The 17,017-nt window shown below is 38.2% G+C and overlaps 1 protein-coding gene across 7 annotated transcripts in view; it reads left to right on the top strand.

Moving 5' to 3' along the window:
- Window positions 1-17,017, top strand: part of LOC105452956 (cysteine-rich motor neuron 1 protein) — a 251,167-nt gene that overhangs the window by 154,105 nt on the left and 80,045 nt on the right. The gene's annotated exons all lie outside the window — the stretch shown is intronic.

Raw genomic sequence — 17,017 nt, 5'->3', positions numbered from 1 at the left:
GTAGGTTCGACGGCGCGGCGGCGAGAAACAGAATATTCTGCTTCATTAATTTAATCAGCTGTTTTAGGGAAGCCGCGAGCGAAGCCGTCTTCGAAATTTTCGACGCTATCAGCGAACTTTACGTGACGCCGCAAACTACACGGCTTCCCTCCCGATATAAACGCGAACAATGGTAACTTGTTTCGAAGTCGATAATGCCCGTGGTATACGATGTAAGAATAGCTCCCGTCAAACGAGTATCTCACCATAGTACGCATCGGTTGCACTGTCAGTGCAGCAGATTTATGCGAACTGGATATACATATAGTTATCGGACTTCTGTCCTATGTAAGTAGAATAACTAAAACTTTCTCAATATCACAATAATTTACGGAGTAACTTCTTACGGATGAGACTCTGCTGCAGGCACATATCGGAAATATAACATGTTTTTATAACATATTTTTAATTAATAATATTATGTGTATGTGTGTGTGTGTGTACTATTTGCGCTTGTATTGGAAATAACGCAACCCCGCTAATGATCAGGTTTTTTTTATCAATAAATTCAGTTTGTGTTGCATTATATTGAAATTATTAGCGGTTCGAATAACGAGCATCGATGCTATTATTAATATTTATTGTGTTCATTAGTAAACTAATTGAAGCATGTGCTTACATAATGTTACGAGTATCAAAATGTGATAAATAACAATTAAATTTCCATTGTCGAATACTAAATGCATTTTGTTTCTCTTGCAAAATATGAAACAGGACATTTAGAATTTTGCGAAAATATATGACTTCACTAAGTGCTTAACATATGTATAAATGAGCGGATAAGCAATCAGAAAGTAAAATATTCAATCATAATTTCCCAAGCTGAGATGGCCGAGATACCGCGCGATAGTCGAGCTCTTTCAAGTTTTGCGCGTAACTTTAAAACGAGTTAAATCAACGATACTTGAAAACTTTGGGAAAATCAATTCGAATGTTTTAATTCGCACGGTCGTTATTTGATAACAATATTTCATTTGTTATAACTTGAATAAATAATTACAATTTTTCGAGTCACTCAATTGTAAATTTTTCTTTGATGCACAAACAATACTTTTTATTTCTTTGCTTTGTGGTCTTCTTCAAATATTTGTCGCTTCGACGTGCCAATTTTTTAGCTGTCTCGTTAATCCGCATCGCAGTGCCAAATTTGAATTTACTGGCCACTACAGCGAACTGTATAGAGCAGCGTGAGGCTGTTGCGTTGCAAGATACGAGAGCCACCACGATACGGAGAAAATGCTTCGACAAAATATATTTCACTTCCCAAAAGAATATTACTTGTGAATTTATTGCGCGCAGCCGACAACTTTTATGGCGCCGTTGGCCCGGAAACGTTTAAGCGAGACGTTTCGTGGGTGTCCCGCGTTTGCCGCGGAAAATACGATTATCCAATTACGTTATCCGCTCGACCAAACTCTCTCTCTCTCTCTCTCTCTCTCTCTCTCTCTCTCTCGCTCGCTCTTTGTTTCTCCCTTCTCTTCTTCCTCTTTCTCTTTCCTTCCCTGTCTGCGCTCCATTCCTCGGTTAAATTGAGATTTTTCGATGTGCTCTGCATATATTTCTCTTATACACTATTTGTTTTTTTTTTACTTTTCCCTCACTCGGCATCACACCTTCGCCCTCACGAGATAAGCGCTATCTTTTTGAGTGCCCGGAATGCTGATATGTACCTCCGCGGCTCAGCGCGATGGAATGTGACTTTATCATCGTGCCAACTAACAAATATTCCGTGCGCGACTAATGCATATAGTCCCAACGCACACGCACATACGTACACATACACATATACATACAGACGAGAAATAGAGAGATAAAGAGAAGAATGGCGGGAGAGATTGCTCGCTAAAACCCTGCCGTGCAAATATTTACCGAAATGTACATTATTCTTTCCCTCCGCCTCGTCCGGCATTTGACATAGTCTCGGCAAATGGATTCTCCGACTGCGTACGTTATGAAAACACGCGAGAGTATGGGAAATGGAATGAAGAGTCGAGTCGAGAAAGAGAAAACCATAACGTCGACCCCGTAGTATTCCTTTATTAAACTTGGGGACATGTAACGTTCGATTATTGGAGCTGCCTACACGCTACCTTTTTCACGGGGCGTTGTGCAAGTTGTTGCAAATTGTTGACGTTTGTGTAAACAGGGATATGACGTTATTGTTGGCGCAAACTGTGTTAGTTGTTCGACGCAGAGTTTTAGATCAAAATATTATGAGAAAAAATATATTCTGCATTTCTTAACAAAAGTTTTTAAATACGTGTCGAGACAACTATTGTATATAGATTAGATATTAAATTAAATTAATAATTTTTTATATAAATATTATGATTTGAAATTAGATTGATGATGATTAATTTTTATAAATATATTTAAATATTTTATAATCTTATCAAAAATGTTTTTATTCTTAGAGAGGTATCTTATTTTTATACAGAGATAACTTTGCAAATCTAAATGAGAGTACTAAAAGTTGATTTTAAAATTAATGATATATATTTTAAAGGCAACTAATATTTTGCAAATGATGATGATGATATTTTACGATACAATTTCGCTAGTCTTTATTATCATTAGCCGAGTCGTGCAAACAATGTTTTTTTTTTTTTTTTTCAATAAGCGTTGAAGTCCATGTGTAACTTTTCGGAAGCACTCTGACATAGCAGTCGTTCCGTTGCTGCTTCTTCATTTTACCCGGCTGGCGGATTCCACTAATGCATTACGAAAATATGCGTTCGGGAAAATAGTTTAGTCGAAGTCTTGCCCGTCGTGGACTTTGTGCCTTCATTAAGACATACTTGCGATAAGACGCGCGAATTTATCATCGGATCGTGATTCACTGGAACGTAAATGATAGATTGTGAATAAATCGGCCCATTGTCTAACGATTTCTAAGGTACGCCAAGTGAAATGGAGTAATCTATTTCATAATTAAGAAAAAAATTAAAGTTAAAATAAAATTGGAACAAGTGAAATCAACAGAATATCTAAATGATTTCTTGTTCAATGAAATATTTATCTAAATGTCAGTTCTCTTAAGAAGTCCAAATTTGATTTTCTTATAGCGAAATATGAATCAGCCGTAATAATAAATTAAATGTAACTTCCACATATGAATCTCCAAGACCTTTTTGGGTCAGAGAAGCATGCACACTTTCTCTTTTCATTTCGAAACTGTTTACGAGAAGTGTATCTGCATCCTTATTCGTTATGCAGTGATATTTCAATAAGAATGCATCAGCTTGATGCTGCAAGCGGTACGGTCGAAAAATTACTCGACCGGCTTTTGCGTCGGGCAACATCGACAAAAAATGATAATTGACGTTAATTAATATGGAGATCGCAGTGTTCTTACGGAACGGTAACGTCGAGTTATAAGTTTTCAATTATTTATACGGCGGGACAGTCGTTGCGTCATCTCGAAATCGTATGCGCGTCGCTTTTCGTTTTGAAGGGACCAGCCGCCAATTAAATTTGTCTCCTTGCGTCTCGATCGGTCATTAATCTCCCGCGCATCGACATCTTGGGCGTGACATTAATCATTATTACTCTCCTCGCGCCGGAAACCGTCGTAACACGCGAAAGTTGACGCGCGGTGATTTGTCTTAATTAACGATTATTTCACGGATTTGATTGCATTACCACGCCGAGCGTGACACTCGCCATTAAGACTGCTACCGGAACTGCGCTGTAATCTGTGCTCAAATTTGTTCGTGGAAATCGCACAATTATAGCTGCGTTGAGCGTGCCGCATTTACGATCGTCGCATTTGCTTTCTCCCAAGGGCAACGCTCTCGCGAAACTCGGATACGTGGTCCGATTTAACATTCTTCTTTTGAAACGAATTATTATTTATGGAATTTGAGTTTGTAGCAACTCTTCATAGCGATTCGCAACATCTCCTGACGCATTTAACCGCGGCGCGCGTCCATACAACCCGTTTTCTCCTGGACTGCGAACGGCCGAGTCGCTTCTGAAACGATTCGCGTTTTGCAATGATATGCAGCCACATGTCACATATATTATACGGCGGATAATCGTTATGGAATCGCATAAGTTCGCGAGAATTATATTTACGATTTTCTCGGAGATAATTATGGTTCCTCGCAATCCGCTTTGCTTGCTAGTCATAGCTGTTATAAACTCTCGGATGGGGATTATATGTGTATATACATATATGTATATATATATATATACATAATATATATACACACACTCTCGATATACAGATTTTTTAAAATAAATTTTGTTCTATAATAGATTATACATAGAAATACAAAAAGCTGGTACGCAATGATATAACACCCGTTGGATCAGCCTTGGAAATAGTGTTGTTTCGGATTATAATCAACGAAGGAAGTACGCATGAAGTAAACTTTTCTGACCGGCTTACGCCACGCCATCAGTATATGTATACCTATATGCAGGCTATTCATGTATATACCTTCAGGATAAAACCAATGAAAGGATAATTTTAAACAGAAAAAGTATCGTACGAGTTTACCGAAGCGTTATAATTAAATCAAAATTATCAATAAGAGACCCTGAAAAAAACCAGCAGTATGAATATGCAGTGTGAATATCCGATTATTTGAAAAAACAATACTAACTGTAAAGCATCAAATAAGCAACATTTTTATTATAACACTGTTACTAATTTTATTTTTGTTTTTTTCGTGTTTTTTGAAAACTATCGCTATTTTCAGACTGAAAATATCTATAAAATGTTTTTAAACTTATTGTTAGTTTAATGCTCTTTTTTACTCTTTTAAACAGTATTCTATACCATATAACTATATTATATAGTTAATTTCTTTTTTATTTTCTTTGTATACTGTAAAACTTTTTTATCTTTTACATATTGCATGGCGCACAAAAATGGGTAATTGAATCAAAAAGCAGTTTTTATCGAGTGTTATGTTCGGACATAAAAGTAAAAATGAAAAAAGACACTGCCTGCAAGAATGTAATTTAATATCTCTTTACTTAGGGAGAATTGTGTCTTTTTTGTCCTGTGTTGCGCATCGCGGATATTGTGACATACAGCAACGCATTGTCGTGTGCGAGAGCGCGTATCACGCTGGACGTGCGCACGTGAAAAGTTGTTGCGCGTGTGTTATTAACCATATGGGACGTAAAACGCGGTTAGATCAGCTGGTCGTGCGATAAATGTCATAATACGTCTGCGGCCATTGTGTGTTAACATTACGCTGGACAGGACGACAGCGCGACGAGGCCAAGACGAAATATTACGAGACTCGCATTACATACGTGGGTGATAAATATCTAATATCTTTCCCACAGAGTTTTCTTGTTAAATGTGGGAGGAAGAGTGAAAGAAATTTAAGATATTTGTAAATTCTTCAAATACGATATCTATATTTGTATAATTAATGGTAAAATGAAGAGACTAAATAAATAAATATAATGTAAATTTATATTATGTAAGTAGACGTTGAAAAAAATATTAAATTTTCATAGATTTTTCTTACTAGTTTATCAATCGTATAAGTTCATACTTGTCAATTAGATTACACCCGTCAAAACTCCGACAGTTCGAAGGACATTCTCGGGCTCGCTGAGCCCGAGAGATTCGGCCATTCTAATTTCACAGTCGCAATTAGAAGCCAGCCGTGGAAACTTGGAGCCGACCGGAATCAAGGAAGCGACGTCTTACCGCAAAAATAAACCGCCGTTAATTACGAGCTAATGAGAAGTTGTGGGCGGCGGGGTGGCGGAGGTGGGAAAAGTTCGGCCCGTTTCACGGAAGGTCGCCCACTTTCAACAATTTGCGATCTGAATTCGTCGACTTTTCCAACGTCTCGCTTCCCATTCTCCCACGACGAAATTACGTAGCAATAATCTCGAGCTTCTCCAAGTCGTCCGCTAATTGCGCTATTCGACCCGAGTTTTATCGGCAATAATCTCCCGTTATCGGTACCTCAGGAGTAATCTGGTAACTTAGACGGATCTGAAATATTTATACGGATAGATAACGTACTAATTTTAGCAACTTCTTTTTCTGAAATGCTGCATTAAAAAAAAAGACAGTTACCTTTTAAAATAATGCCAGAAATGGATACAAAAACTTGTCTTTCGTTTGTTTTACAAGAAAACGAAGATAGATGGTAAAAGTGACATTTTAATGGGACTAGGTAAGTGAAGTTGAGTAAACATGAGATCAACAGGCTGATGAATGTTCTACCATCCACATATTCGAATTACACAGTAAATTGAAAAAAAACTTCCTATCATTAATCATCGCTATAAGATCCGATCGTATAAGAGCAATGGAGCAAAATGAAACAGATTGCGCAACAAAGCGACAGACGTCCGGCTGGCTAATGGCAAAGCTGGTTAACCGATCTCGTTATCGCCGTCCCGTAAATCGCCTCGTTACGAGTGCATCTGTAATCGCGTGTTATCGTCGGACACGCTCGTGCGCCAGCGAACGAGAAATCTTCAGGCGTGAGACAAACGTCTATTAATAGGTGGATGCGCAGCTCGCTCGATCCGAATATGAATCAAGGATGCGTCGATAACGGCCGGCTCTCGAGAGAAGGAAAAAGATAGAGAGAATTACTGATTGTGAGAGAAAGAAAGAGAAAGAGAGAGATTTTATGCCGTAGAATCCGAAAGTATTCGATAGTATTCAATAAATTCTTTTTTGCTAGAATACTTGGTTGAAAATGTGATATCTATATTTTCCGCGCCTTTCCTCGAAAACGAAGGCACAATTTACGCTCGCCGCGATTTGCAGCGATCTGGATACTGGACGACGAGCGTACTCGCCGCTTATTAAGAAATCTGCATTTACTTTTTGATGAAAGTAAATGCACGTCTGAAGTTGACTCTCCGTGGGATAAAAGCTCTTTTACGTCTACAGTACCTTGTGTTTACAGTAGCTCATTCCCATCTGCGTATTTTGCATTTCTGTAGGAAATGAGAGAGAGACAGGGAGGGCGGGAGAGAAAGAGAGTAATAGGATGGCTAATATTCAAATCGGTAAACTGGCTGGGACGCTCCTGTTATATTTTGATAAACTTTTTATGTCAATTGCATTTTGTATTTCAGGACAAATCAACGTGAGAGCACGTTGACACTCGTGTCTTGCACCCACGACCCGCGCGCACACAATCCGCGCTTTCCAATGAAATTTCAGTGAATGACGTTTTTATCGGAGTACGTCGTGAAGTAATTCTCTATGATTCATCGTTTATACCATCTTTTTTAATATTGATCGTGGCAAAACAGCGAACGCGAGTATCGATATCAATATATGTAAATGTTAACACAGCGATCCCCAATATACCTCACGTTTGTCCGTTTACCGCGCTCCAATTGCAGCTTCGTTCAAGTCCAATCGCAGTTAAAAGGCGCGGCGAGGCGCATTCGGTTAATTAAATCAAGGGCTTAAATCTCGACTTTCGTTGTAACTTACAAAAACTTTCCTTAACGTTTTTCCGCTATCGAAACGTCATCGTCGTTTGCTCCATTTCGCAAATTTCGCATCGTCGTTGCGCCGCAATTGCCGTAGCCATTTTCAAACGTAAAGCGAGTCCAAGGACCGCGGCGCCGTTAAGCAAATATTTTATTAGAACACGTTGCACTGCCGGCATTCGGGGATTTACATACATTATAATAAGCAAACAGAACGTGAATGTAATGCCGTTTGTATATTTTCGGCATAATTAGCGGATAGTAAAACCGAACTCTCGCAATCCGTTAAAGCTTTGCCGCCACTGCTAATTGAGAAATCACCTTTGACCTCAACTAGTCCGCTTCCTGGAAACATCTCGAGTGATCAAAGAGACGTTATACCTCCTCGAACTTGAATCATCAATATTGATTCGTAGTATGACGTATCTTTCTAAAAATTACAAAAGGAATTTTAATTATAAAATTGACAAAGTTTTTGTCAATTCCGTGTTTTGCTGTCGAAAGGATTTTTACGTCTGATAATATTATATAAAAATTACAATATGTTTTTATTGAGATAGAAGCATCTGCATGATGACATTAATTTGACGTATTCATCGGTCATCTATGAATTCGTTATACAACGTTGTAAAGCAAGAAATCCTGTCGTACGACAAATTGCATCGTCTAATGCTCGACTGACTCCACGTTAGCAGGTGGGAAGTCAAAGATCAAAACAACGTAAATCCCCGTTTTCGCTGACGGTGAAATGATTTACAACGGATCGTTACGGCTCGCTCCTAGGGAACGGCGATTAAACTTTCCCGCTGTGATACCGACTTGTGACAAACGGCAAAGGATGAAAAGCTCGCGCTCCATCGCGCCCGGATGACGGCCGGCTCTCGCCGACTCGTTCAAGCAGTAAAACGCGGGGTCAACGCGCGTCATCGTAACTCGACTTACGAGGAAATTAGCCGACGCGTTTAGCTACGTAGCGGGCTTTTGTATACCTTGTCCTTTTTCGCGTTACACCCACGAGACGCGGTCTTGAAGATGCTCAGCCGTACCACTTGAAATTCTCTTTCTTTCTCTCTCTCTCTCTCTCTCTCTCTCTCTCTCTCTCTCTCTCTCTCTCTTGCTGTGATCGTGTCTCGCCAGATCCAAGTATGGTCGCCAACGTGGTGCCGCACGTAGGCTAAACGATGCTCGCGAATATCATTCGCATGCCTTTCAAGCGATGATGATCTCGTTCGCTTGCCGATGGCAATTTATCGACATTGGCATAAGCTCATGCCTCTCACGCTCACGACACTTTGCCCATCCGTCCGTCCGTTCGTCCATTCGTAGCCCGTTTTTTTCTTCTTTTTTTATCCCGTTTTTTGTTGTCCACGAAAGAGAGAGAGAGAGAGAGAGAAAGCGGCCGCTCGTGAGTTGCCCTAAATGCGGGGAAGCGCTTGTCATTTTTCATTACCGCGCCATGTCACGCACCATAAGTCGCGCTATTACGGATGGTTAACCATGGGGAATTATCATGGGATTGTTATGTCATTGACGTTGCCGCTCGGGGAACATTAAAGGGATGCGACTCGTTAGAACATGCCGCTCTGTTCATTAGCGACTGATTATCTCATTAGCGTGCGCGATGATTCTTAAACAATTATTTCTTCCTCGATATGTATTATTGTGATAATTTTTTTTTAACTAATTGTTTGAATAACATTTTTTTTGTATATATTCCTATAAATATAATTTTTAAATATTCCGCAAATTAAATACATTTTGTGAAAACTGTCTTTTAAACCAGCTTTTATGTAATAAATTAAACTGTTGTTACAAGAGAGATGGACATATAGTATTAAAAATAAATACATAGGAGCTATTCTGCAATGCAGAGTATCAAGGATGTCACTGCAAACGAATCGATGTGGCAGATGTATTTCAACGTTGGTTTATGTTCGATTTAATCTGAAAAAACGTCGAGACGCAAATAACTTTCTAGTTACACTCGACAGTGACATACTTCGCGAATCAAGTTACCAGTTAGATTTAAATCTTTTACAAAAATAGCAGGGTGAATATTCCAATAACGATTAAAATTGATGGATCACGATGCAAAGAATTCGCATGCCATGCGACGGGATAGAATGTACAATGTGTGAAGGCGCGTTCGTCTGTTGGGGTGTTCGTAATATACCCACACACATACACACGTATACGATATATAGCGAGATCGTTTTTAAGCCAACAATTTTTACGCGCTCTTATCCAGTGTTATTCCGAGAATTTCTCGTTTCCGCGGATGTAAGGAAGGAAGCAAGAAGAGAGTTCGAGACGATTTTTCGCGCGCGTTCGAAATTTTTACAGGCCACCGAAGTCCGCCAAGTCCCGATTAAAAGCGTTCCCGTCGTTTTATGAAGTACATTCGACTTCCAGCCTGAAATACGATTCTCGCGGGTGGAAAATGGAGCTTCTTCTCTTTCTTACGACGTTTGCTGAAGAGTAATCGACCCGCCGGGTGGATTCCAATTCTTTTCCTTCGTTCGCCCTCGGGCTACCTAGAGCGGGACCGCGGAGCCGTGAAATAGCCGTAATTAAAATAGATGTAATCACTCGGCCACGGTAGCTACGTGGAAAAGTACACCGCCGGTGCTACGTGGACATTATCCTAAGCACGAAGCTTTGTCCGTTGGGCGCACACGCGCACACGGACTACTTGTTAGCACAAGACCCGGGAAACAATTTTGTTTTATCCATTTAAGCAGTTTCGTTGTTCGCTACGCTCCATTGCTTTCGTATGCGCTAGGTAATATATTTTAACGTCATTGCTCGAACGAAGTTAAGCTCTTTCGTTATCATTGCTCTGAATTTCTTTTATGTTACGGCCTCAAATGTGAAATTAGTAATTGAATTTAAAACTATTGAGTGATTAAAAAATAACAATTGACTCTGTTTCATTCAGCTTAATATCATCCGCGTTAACTCGCTCCTAAGACTGAGTAAAACAGATTACGCATTAAAGATTGCATGGAATTTGGCCGGAATCAGGATAAGGAAATATTTGCTTTTTTTCGTTCTGATTGGTCAACCTTCGTACAATCTCAATATTGAATACGTAGTCCGATACGGACTTTATACACTCGGTAATAAATATTTTGCTGGATGTTTATTGGATCTCTTTTATTTATTTTGTTCGAAAAATTCGTTTATTGAGTTTTATTGTATTTTATAAATTGGACATATTCAATTGTTATGCATGTACGATACACATGCGAGCGTGCCGATTGTGCACCGTGTTTTACGATAGCAACTTTCGGCGGGTTGGCTCCGAGAATCGTATCCGAGACAGAAGGAAAGAAGGTGAATTACCATGCAGGTACCTTCAAGGTGGCCGAGAATATTCTTCGTGATTTATTGGCGACGTAAATCCGTGGCAACGAAGGGTGCAAGGAGAAAGACGGATTGTAAGAGTGAAATAGGGAAAGAGAGACGAGCGAAAGGGGGTGAGAGAACGGAACGGGCGGTCGCCGGTCAAGGGGGGAGGGGGAGACAGGAAATCTTTTACCGGAGGACCTGCTTCCTCTTTGCACTCGCTACAGAAAGAGACCATTATGAGGATCCACGGGGGAAAAGGTTCACAATTGTCCCGCGAATTTATTGTTAAAATGCAGGCGAGTGCGCATTCACGAAAAAAGGACGACGTGAGAGTTGGCAGGAAATGAGGAAACACGTTTTCTATATGTATCAAACTTGCGGAGACTCGCGTCCTGAAAGTACGGATAAAGCTATTGATTGAAAAGAGGCTTTCAATTACAGTGAAAACATGATAACTGGCAAAATTTGAACATGAATGGAATAGTAACGCATTTCAGAAAAATTTTAATAATGCTGCAATTAGAAGATCGATTTCTAATATAAAATTCTTATTGTTATGTAAGACGTATTAGTATATAATATAAATTAATAAAGTAAATATAATCACAATGGATAAAATATAGGAATACAAATACAAATAGACACAGCGTAATGCTTTCTTCTAATTTTTGGCCTCGACATTGCTGAAAATGTTATTGATGGCCCATTAGGGATGTCGTAATTCATGATTTGAAAATCACTGCGGTAAACCTTTTCCGTAAAAGTAAAAAAATGGCAGAATTCGAAGAAAAATTACGTTCAGTATCTTCGTTCTAAAGCCGTCGAACGAAGGACGGAGCTAACATTGTTGTCGTAGTAACACGGAGTGACTGAGAAGCTCGAGAAAGTAATCTGTCCCACTTTTCACCCTTAACCAGCCTAGTGACTAGGGTCTTCTGAAGAGGAATTTACGGAGCCTCCTACACGCTCCACGTCTCGTAACTAGAGTGAAACCGAGGTATATAGCGATAAGTGAACTAACATTAACATCCAGGACCATAATGTTCCGCGAGATTAGCTTGACATGTTACATGTAATTTAAATAAATATAAGTGACATCAAATTCGAGAAGAATCAATCGAGAGATCGCAATTTCTCAATAATAATTACGGATGATTGTATATTATTTTTCGTATTATAAAATTTTAACAGAAATTTTTTTTCTTATATGTATCTACATACGTTATTGTTTAAACACTTATCTCTGGCGTTTCGATCCGTTCTGATCGAAGAAGGTCGCGTTTTTTCTTATTTTTCGTCTCATATTTAGTAGAGCATTTATGTCTGTAGAACTGCACAAGTTGACGCTATAGCCATGGTGGAATTCTGAAAGTAGAATTCTTTGTATATCCATTTACATCCTTATTACACTTTCATCGTCTGAAGATGCTAAAATTGTCTCGTTACGTGTTTACTGAAAATGATACGAGGATGTTTTACGTTTGCATATGACATTTTTGTCAAAAATTTAGATGTTTTTTTTGTGACGAAAATATTGCGATAATCGATATACATAACTTAGAGTTACGACCAGAGAGAATTTTACAACTTTTTTTTGCAAGTTATATTTGTCATACGTCACATGTTTTCCCTGGATGCTCTCTACAGTTTCTACAGCAATCTGACAGGCTTATATTGGAAACCTGTCTTATGCAAGTAACACCGGAGAAAATAACGTAGTCATATGTAAGCATAGCGAATCGATTTAATAAGGGAGGAAGCGATGTTCTGCTTAATCGATTATTCATGGATCTTTAATGACATCGATTACCTTTTTGCGACATCTGAGACGTATAATGCTCTTCAGAACTGGTTTCTTTTTTTCTGAAGGATAACATGTTGCAACTAAGCCGCGTATCGAATAACCATTGAAGATTATACTATCGAAGATTATAGTACAGCATCCTTTACACAGAGCGAAAATATCGTTAAACAGACTATTAATAGGAATTATATATTATAGTAACAGTATTAAAACATTACACTTTAACTAGAATTAAGTGACATCAGAGTGCAACTTCTATCTTATATACACATCTACATATATACATTACCATTTGCCGTCATCTAAACTCGGCTTTTTGTTTTGTATTTTAACGTCGTATTTATTAAATAAATACATCGTTTCTTCCGCGGGCTCGTATCTATCATTCACGCTAAAACGATCTATCCGCATGAGACAAATCGCGGATCGTCATATTCGTAATAAGAGACGTAGAAACGAGTTGCAGCCTCGCAAATTCTTCACGCTCCATCACAGTCCGGACTGAGCTATTTTCTTGTTGGATGACTCTTAACGATAACAAGCTGCCTGGAAACAAGCGCGGTCATTCGCTGTAAGTGAGAAAAATTGAGCGGGGCTAAGCTTCCGCGTTTTATGTTATACAAACAGTTGCGATGTATCGTAAATATAGCACATGTATAGAATAATGAGCAGGATCAACCACACACACCTACACACACATGCACACGCATACACATAAATATATATTTTAAGTACATCTATAATATAATTTTATAACAAAAATTTTAGTACATCAGTCATGAAATCAATATTACTTTGTTAAAAAACGTTAAAATTATTATGAAACATTTCCTGACAATTTTTCTTAAAAAATAGAAGAGAGTAAAATATATAGTTTTATATGTGTATAATATGTATTATATATACACATGTATTATCTAAATATGGCGATGCTTGCAACACATTTTATGTTACTTTATAAAAAGAAGCATTCAATTCTGAAATATTCACGTATGTAAAATAACTCCACTTCACATTGAAACAATTCTCTTCTTTTATAACGACGTTAAATTGTCATAATGTCTTGCACCACTGGTCGCGGCATTGCAAAACGTTTAACGAAGAATTGCGAGAAGAGCGCCGCACGGAACATTGTTCGCCAGAAACTTCACGATGTCTTCCCAGGGACGAGTTCCAGGGGTTTGGCCGACTTCCGGCTACGATCGCCGTGAGTCCTTGTTCATGCGGAATCTACTTCCGTCCGTATTCCGTTGGATTCACGAGGCCAGTGGGATATCACTGACGGTGCGAATGAGGTCACAAGGCTTGAGGATTTTCATGATAATGAATTAGTTATGGTACAGTTGTTAAATCTCGATGATAATTTATAAGACCGGTCGGCTTTTAGATTTTTAATTATATTTTGAATGCTCGTGCGACAGACTGTCTTGAGATTGTGCATTTCATAAAACTAATTGCTTCTATTTGACATAGCGCCATTAATTTTGTCAGAAATACAGGTTTAAATTAAAGATATGAATATGGAGGACTTAAAGTACATTCAAGGTCTTTGCGTAAATTTCATACATTACTTAGGAAGCATGTTCAAATCGAGGCATAACACTTCCTGATTCCGGACATACGTGCTGTGGGTTATATTTTGTAAAAGAATATTTCCCAATACGAAAAAGAGATTTGTTCCATAACAGTATTAGTAGGCAGATGCAATTTAACATTTAAAGGGGATTTTAAATAAAAAATTTTTAAATGTCATTTTTTTCAAAAACCAAGTCCTTTGTTGCATTAGTAAATCCGAATTTGATGATATCAGTGAATAATCCGAGATTTTTCGTACGGTAACAAAACTAGTCACGTTTTAAAGAAGATTGACGACGTTGCCGAACTATTCGTCAATCAGTAATCCATTTTTTATCCGTTTGAAATATTAAGAATTCATTGCGATCATTGTTATCATTGATTTACGACTATTAGTGACTTATTCCGCGAAAGATTTATTTTATCAGTATTTATTTGTAATAAATACTGATTTTATACGTTTTATATGATCTTACGATTTTATATCTTTGTTGTCACTTTTTTACGCCATATTTTCCTCTCCGTAAAAACTCTTATGAATGTTACGTCAAATACGTGATAGATTAGATAGATATTGTTTATCGGCTTATATATATGCAACATAAACATGAAAAATAATTTGTGAGAGAATGATTATTGATTTCATATTATATGCCAGATTTTTTCCGTTTACATATACGCGAACAAATAATTATCGGGTTGCAGATTTTTGTTCTCCATTTAATTGAATTATGAATTAAAAAAGAAAGCGAAAGGGGGAGTTAAACCCATAACTTAAATGAGCTTGTAAAGCTGGTACATAGTGGCGAGACTCGTTGTTTCGAAGGAACTGTTTACACCCGCGACGTTCAGCTCCGCACTTAACTCCGGGCGCACTCATGGGATGGAGAATGTAGCTGCAAACCTTCGGGGCACATAATGACCCCGTTCTTAACCCGGTCGCAGGAAATTACCACCTCTGCCTGAAAGGGCGATTTAACGAATGAAGACAAAGGTGTATCTCGTAAAGAAAGCGGGATGACGATGATGGGTTTGCCATCTTATAACGACCAACATAACACAGCCGATGATCATATTTTATTTTAAAGCCTGCAGTTCACAAAATTGTTCATATAAAAAAAAAGGTAGTTTTTTGTATAAATGATATTGAGATCTTATTAAAATGATATATCAAACTTATTAGAAACATTTTTATAATTCTAATTTTTTTATACGGTTCTTGTTCTCGAATAACAATTTGCATATGATTTTTAGTAATATATAAAATCTATTAATTTTTATTACTGTACATTACAATCTCTTCTTTTTTTTTATACTTTATATATATTTATATATATTTAACTTTGTATATACAGATACTGTTCCAATAGATGTATATATATTTTAATTGTTTGTTCCTTGTTAGGAAATAATATCATGAATGGCCTGCTTTCGATTTAAACAAGACAAATTTTCTTGCGGCTCCAGTAGAATGCACAGTTTTCAATTGAAACAACGGAAATTATACAACTATCGGGTTAACTTCCGGCGACACGAGTCATCATCGAATGCTTCTCTCGACGGCAAATATTGGTCCCGAACGACATAATGAGATTCATTCGGTGGCTTGGCGTTTTGTAAACTTCGATTGAATATTTGATGAGGGGGAACGATCCAGCGGTGGTCGCATCGCACTGCGATAAAGATGATTCACACGATCGCGAATTCAATATCTCGGGAAGTCGGCGTCATCGTCGCGTCGTTGCCGTTTCTCGGCCGCGGAAATCTCACAGTTCTCTACTTCTCGAAAATTCATGGATTCCAACGAACCGACCGTCTGGCGCTGAGCTTTACTTTCACGAAAATCTTTGCTGCTTAAAACTCAGCTCCTTCTTACGACGGCCGATGCGCCGGATATCGCGATCTATGAGCTTAAAAGAATAAAGTTGATGTCTCGCGAGTCGGATTCTCGATAGTTGCATGACACGTTATATTATAGGCTTTTATATATATGTATGAGATAATTCTCAAATTTAATTGATTATGATTGAACAGTTTGCAGAATGTAAGTATATATGAGAAATTTAAATAATGACGAACCGAATTTAAAATTACGCGGTATAATCTACAAATAGAGTGTTCGCAACATGAAGGCTCCGACTTAAGAGAGTGAGTAAGAGAGAAAGAGAGAGAGAGAGAGAGAGAGGAAGCGCTGAGAGCAAGTTGATCGACTCTGGTGCAACTCAAATAAGAGAAGCACAGTTTATCGAAGTTCAAATCGTAAGTGGAATAGGGTTGATCTTCACCATGGCAGAACTTACGATAGTTCGCTTGTCGGGCGGCATTAAGTAATCAATTTCGCCGCACAAGCGACGTCTTCTTTACGTCGATTGGGAAGCCTCTAATTAATTATCCAAACTTACCCGCTACGCATTCTCTCTCTCTCTCTCTCTCTCTCTCTCTCTCTCTTCCTCTATCTCTCTTTTCTTTCGTTTTTCTCTTTAATTCTTTTCTTTTTTATCAAACTGTGAAGCAATCGTATATTTTGCAAAGTTTATCCACTTGAACGTAAAGTGTCGTTTTCCGATCATAATTGATTCACCGATGCTGTTCGTGACTCTTATTCTATTTGACACGAAATTTTCACATTGAAAAGTTCGATCTCGCGTCAGTGCGCCACGAACTTTCCTTTAATCGTTTCGAAGCGCTTCACTAAGTAAATATTGAATCGAAGAGAACTATGAGAGTCAACTTGGTCGCAACGCTTTAATTAGATTTATAATTACCAGAACATGAATGTCGCTTTTTGCCATTCTTAATTGCGAATAT

This window comes from Wasmannia auropunctata, unplaced genomic scaffold (assembly GCF_000956235.1).
Source record: "Wasmannia auropunctata unplaced genomic scaffold, wasmannia.A_1.0 LD336106.1, whole genome shotgun sequence".
Taxonomy (NCBI): domain Eukaryota; kingdom Metazoa; phylum Arthropoda; class Insecta; order Hymenoptera; family Formicidae; genus Wasmannia; species Wasmannia auropunctata.
The sequence above is the reverse complement of the archived record's forward strand: the minus strand, read 5'-3'. Positions and strand labels throughout refer to the sequence as shown.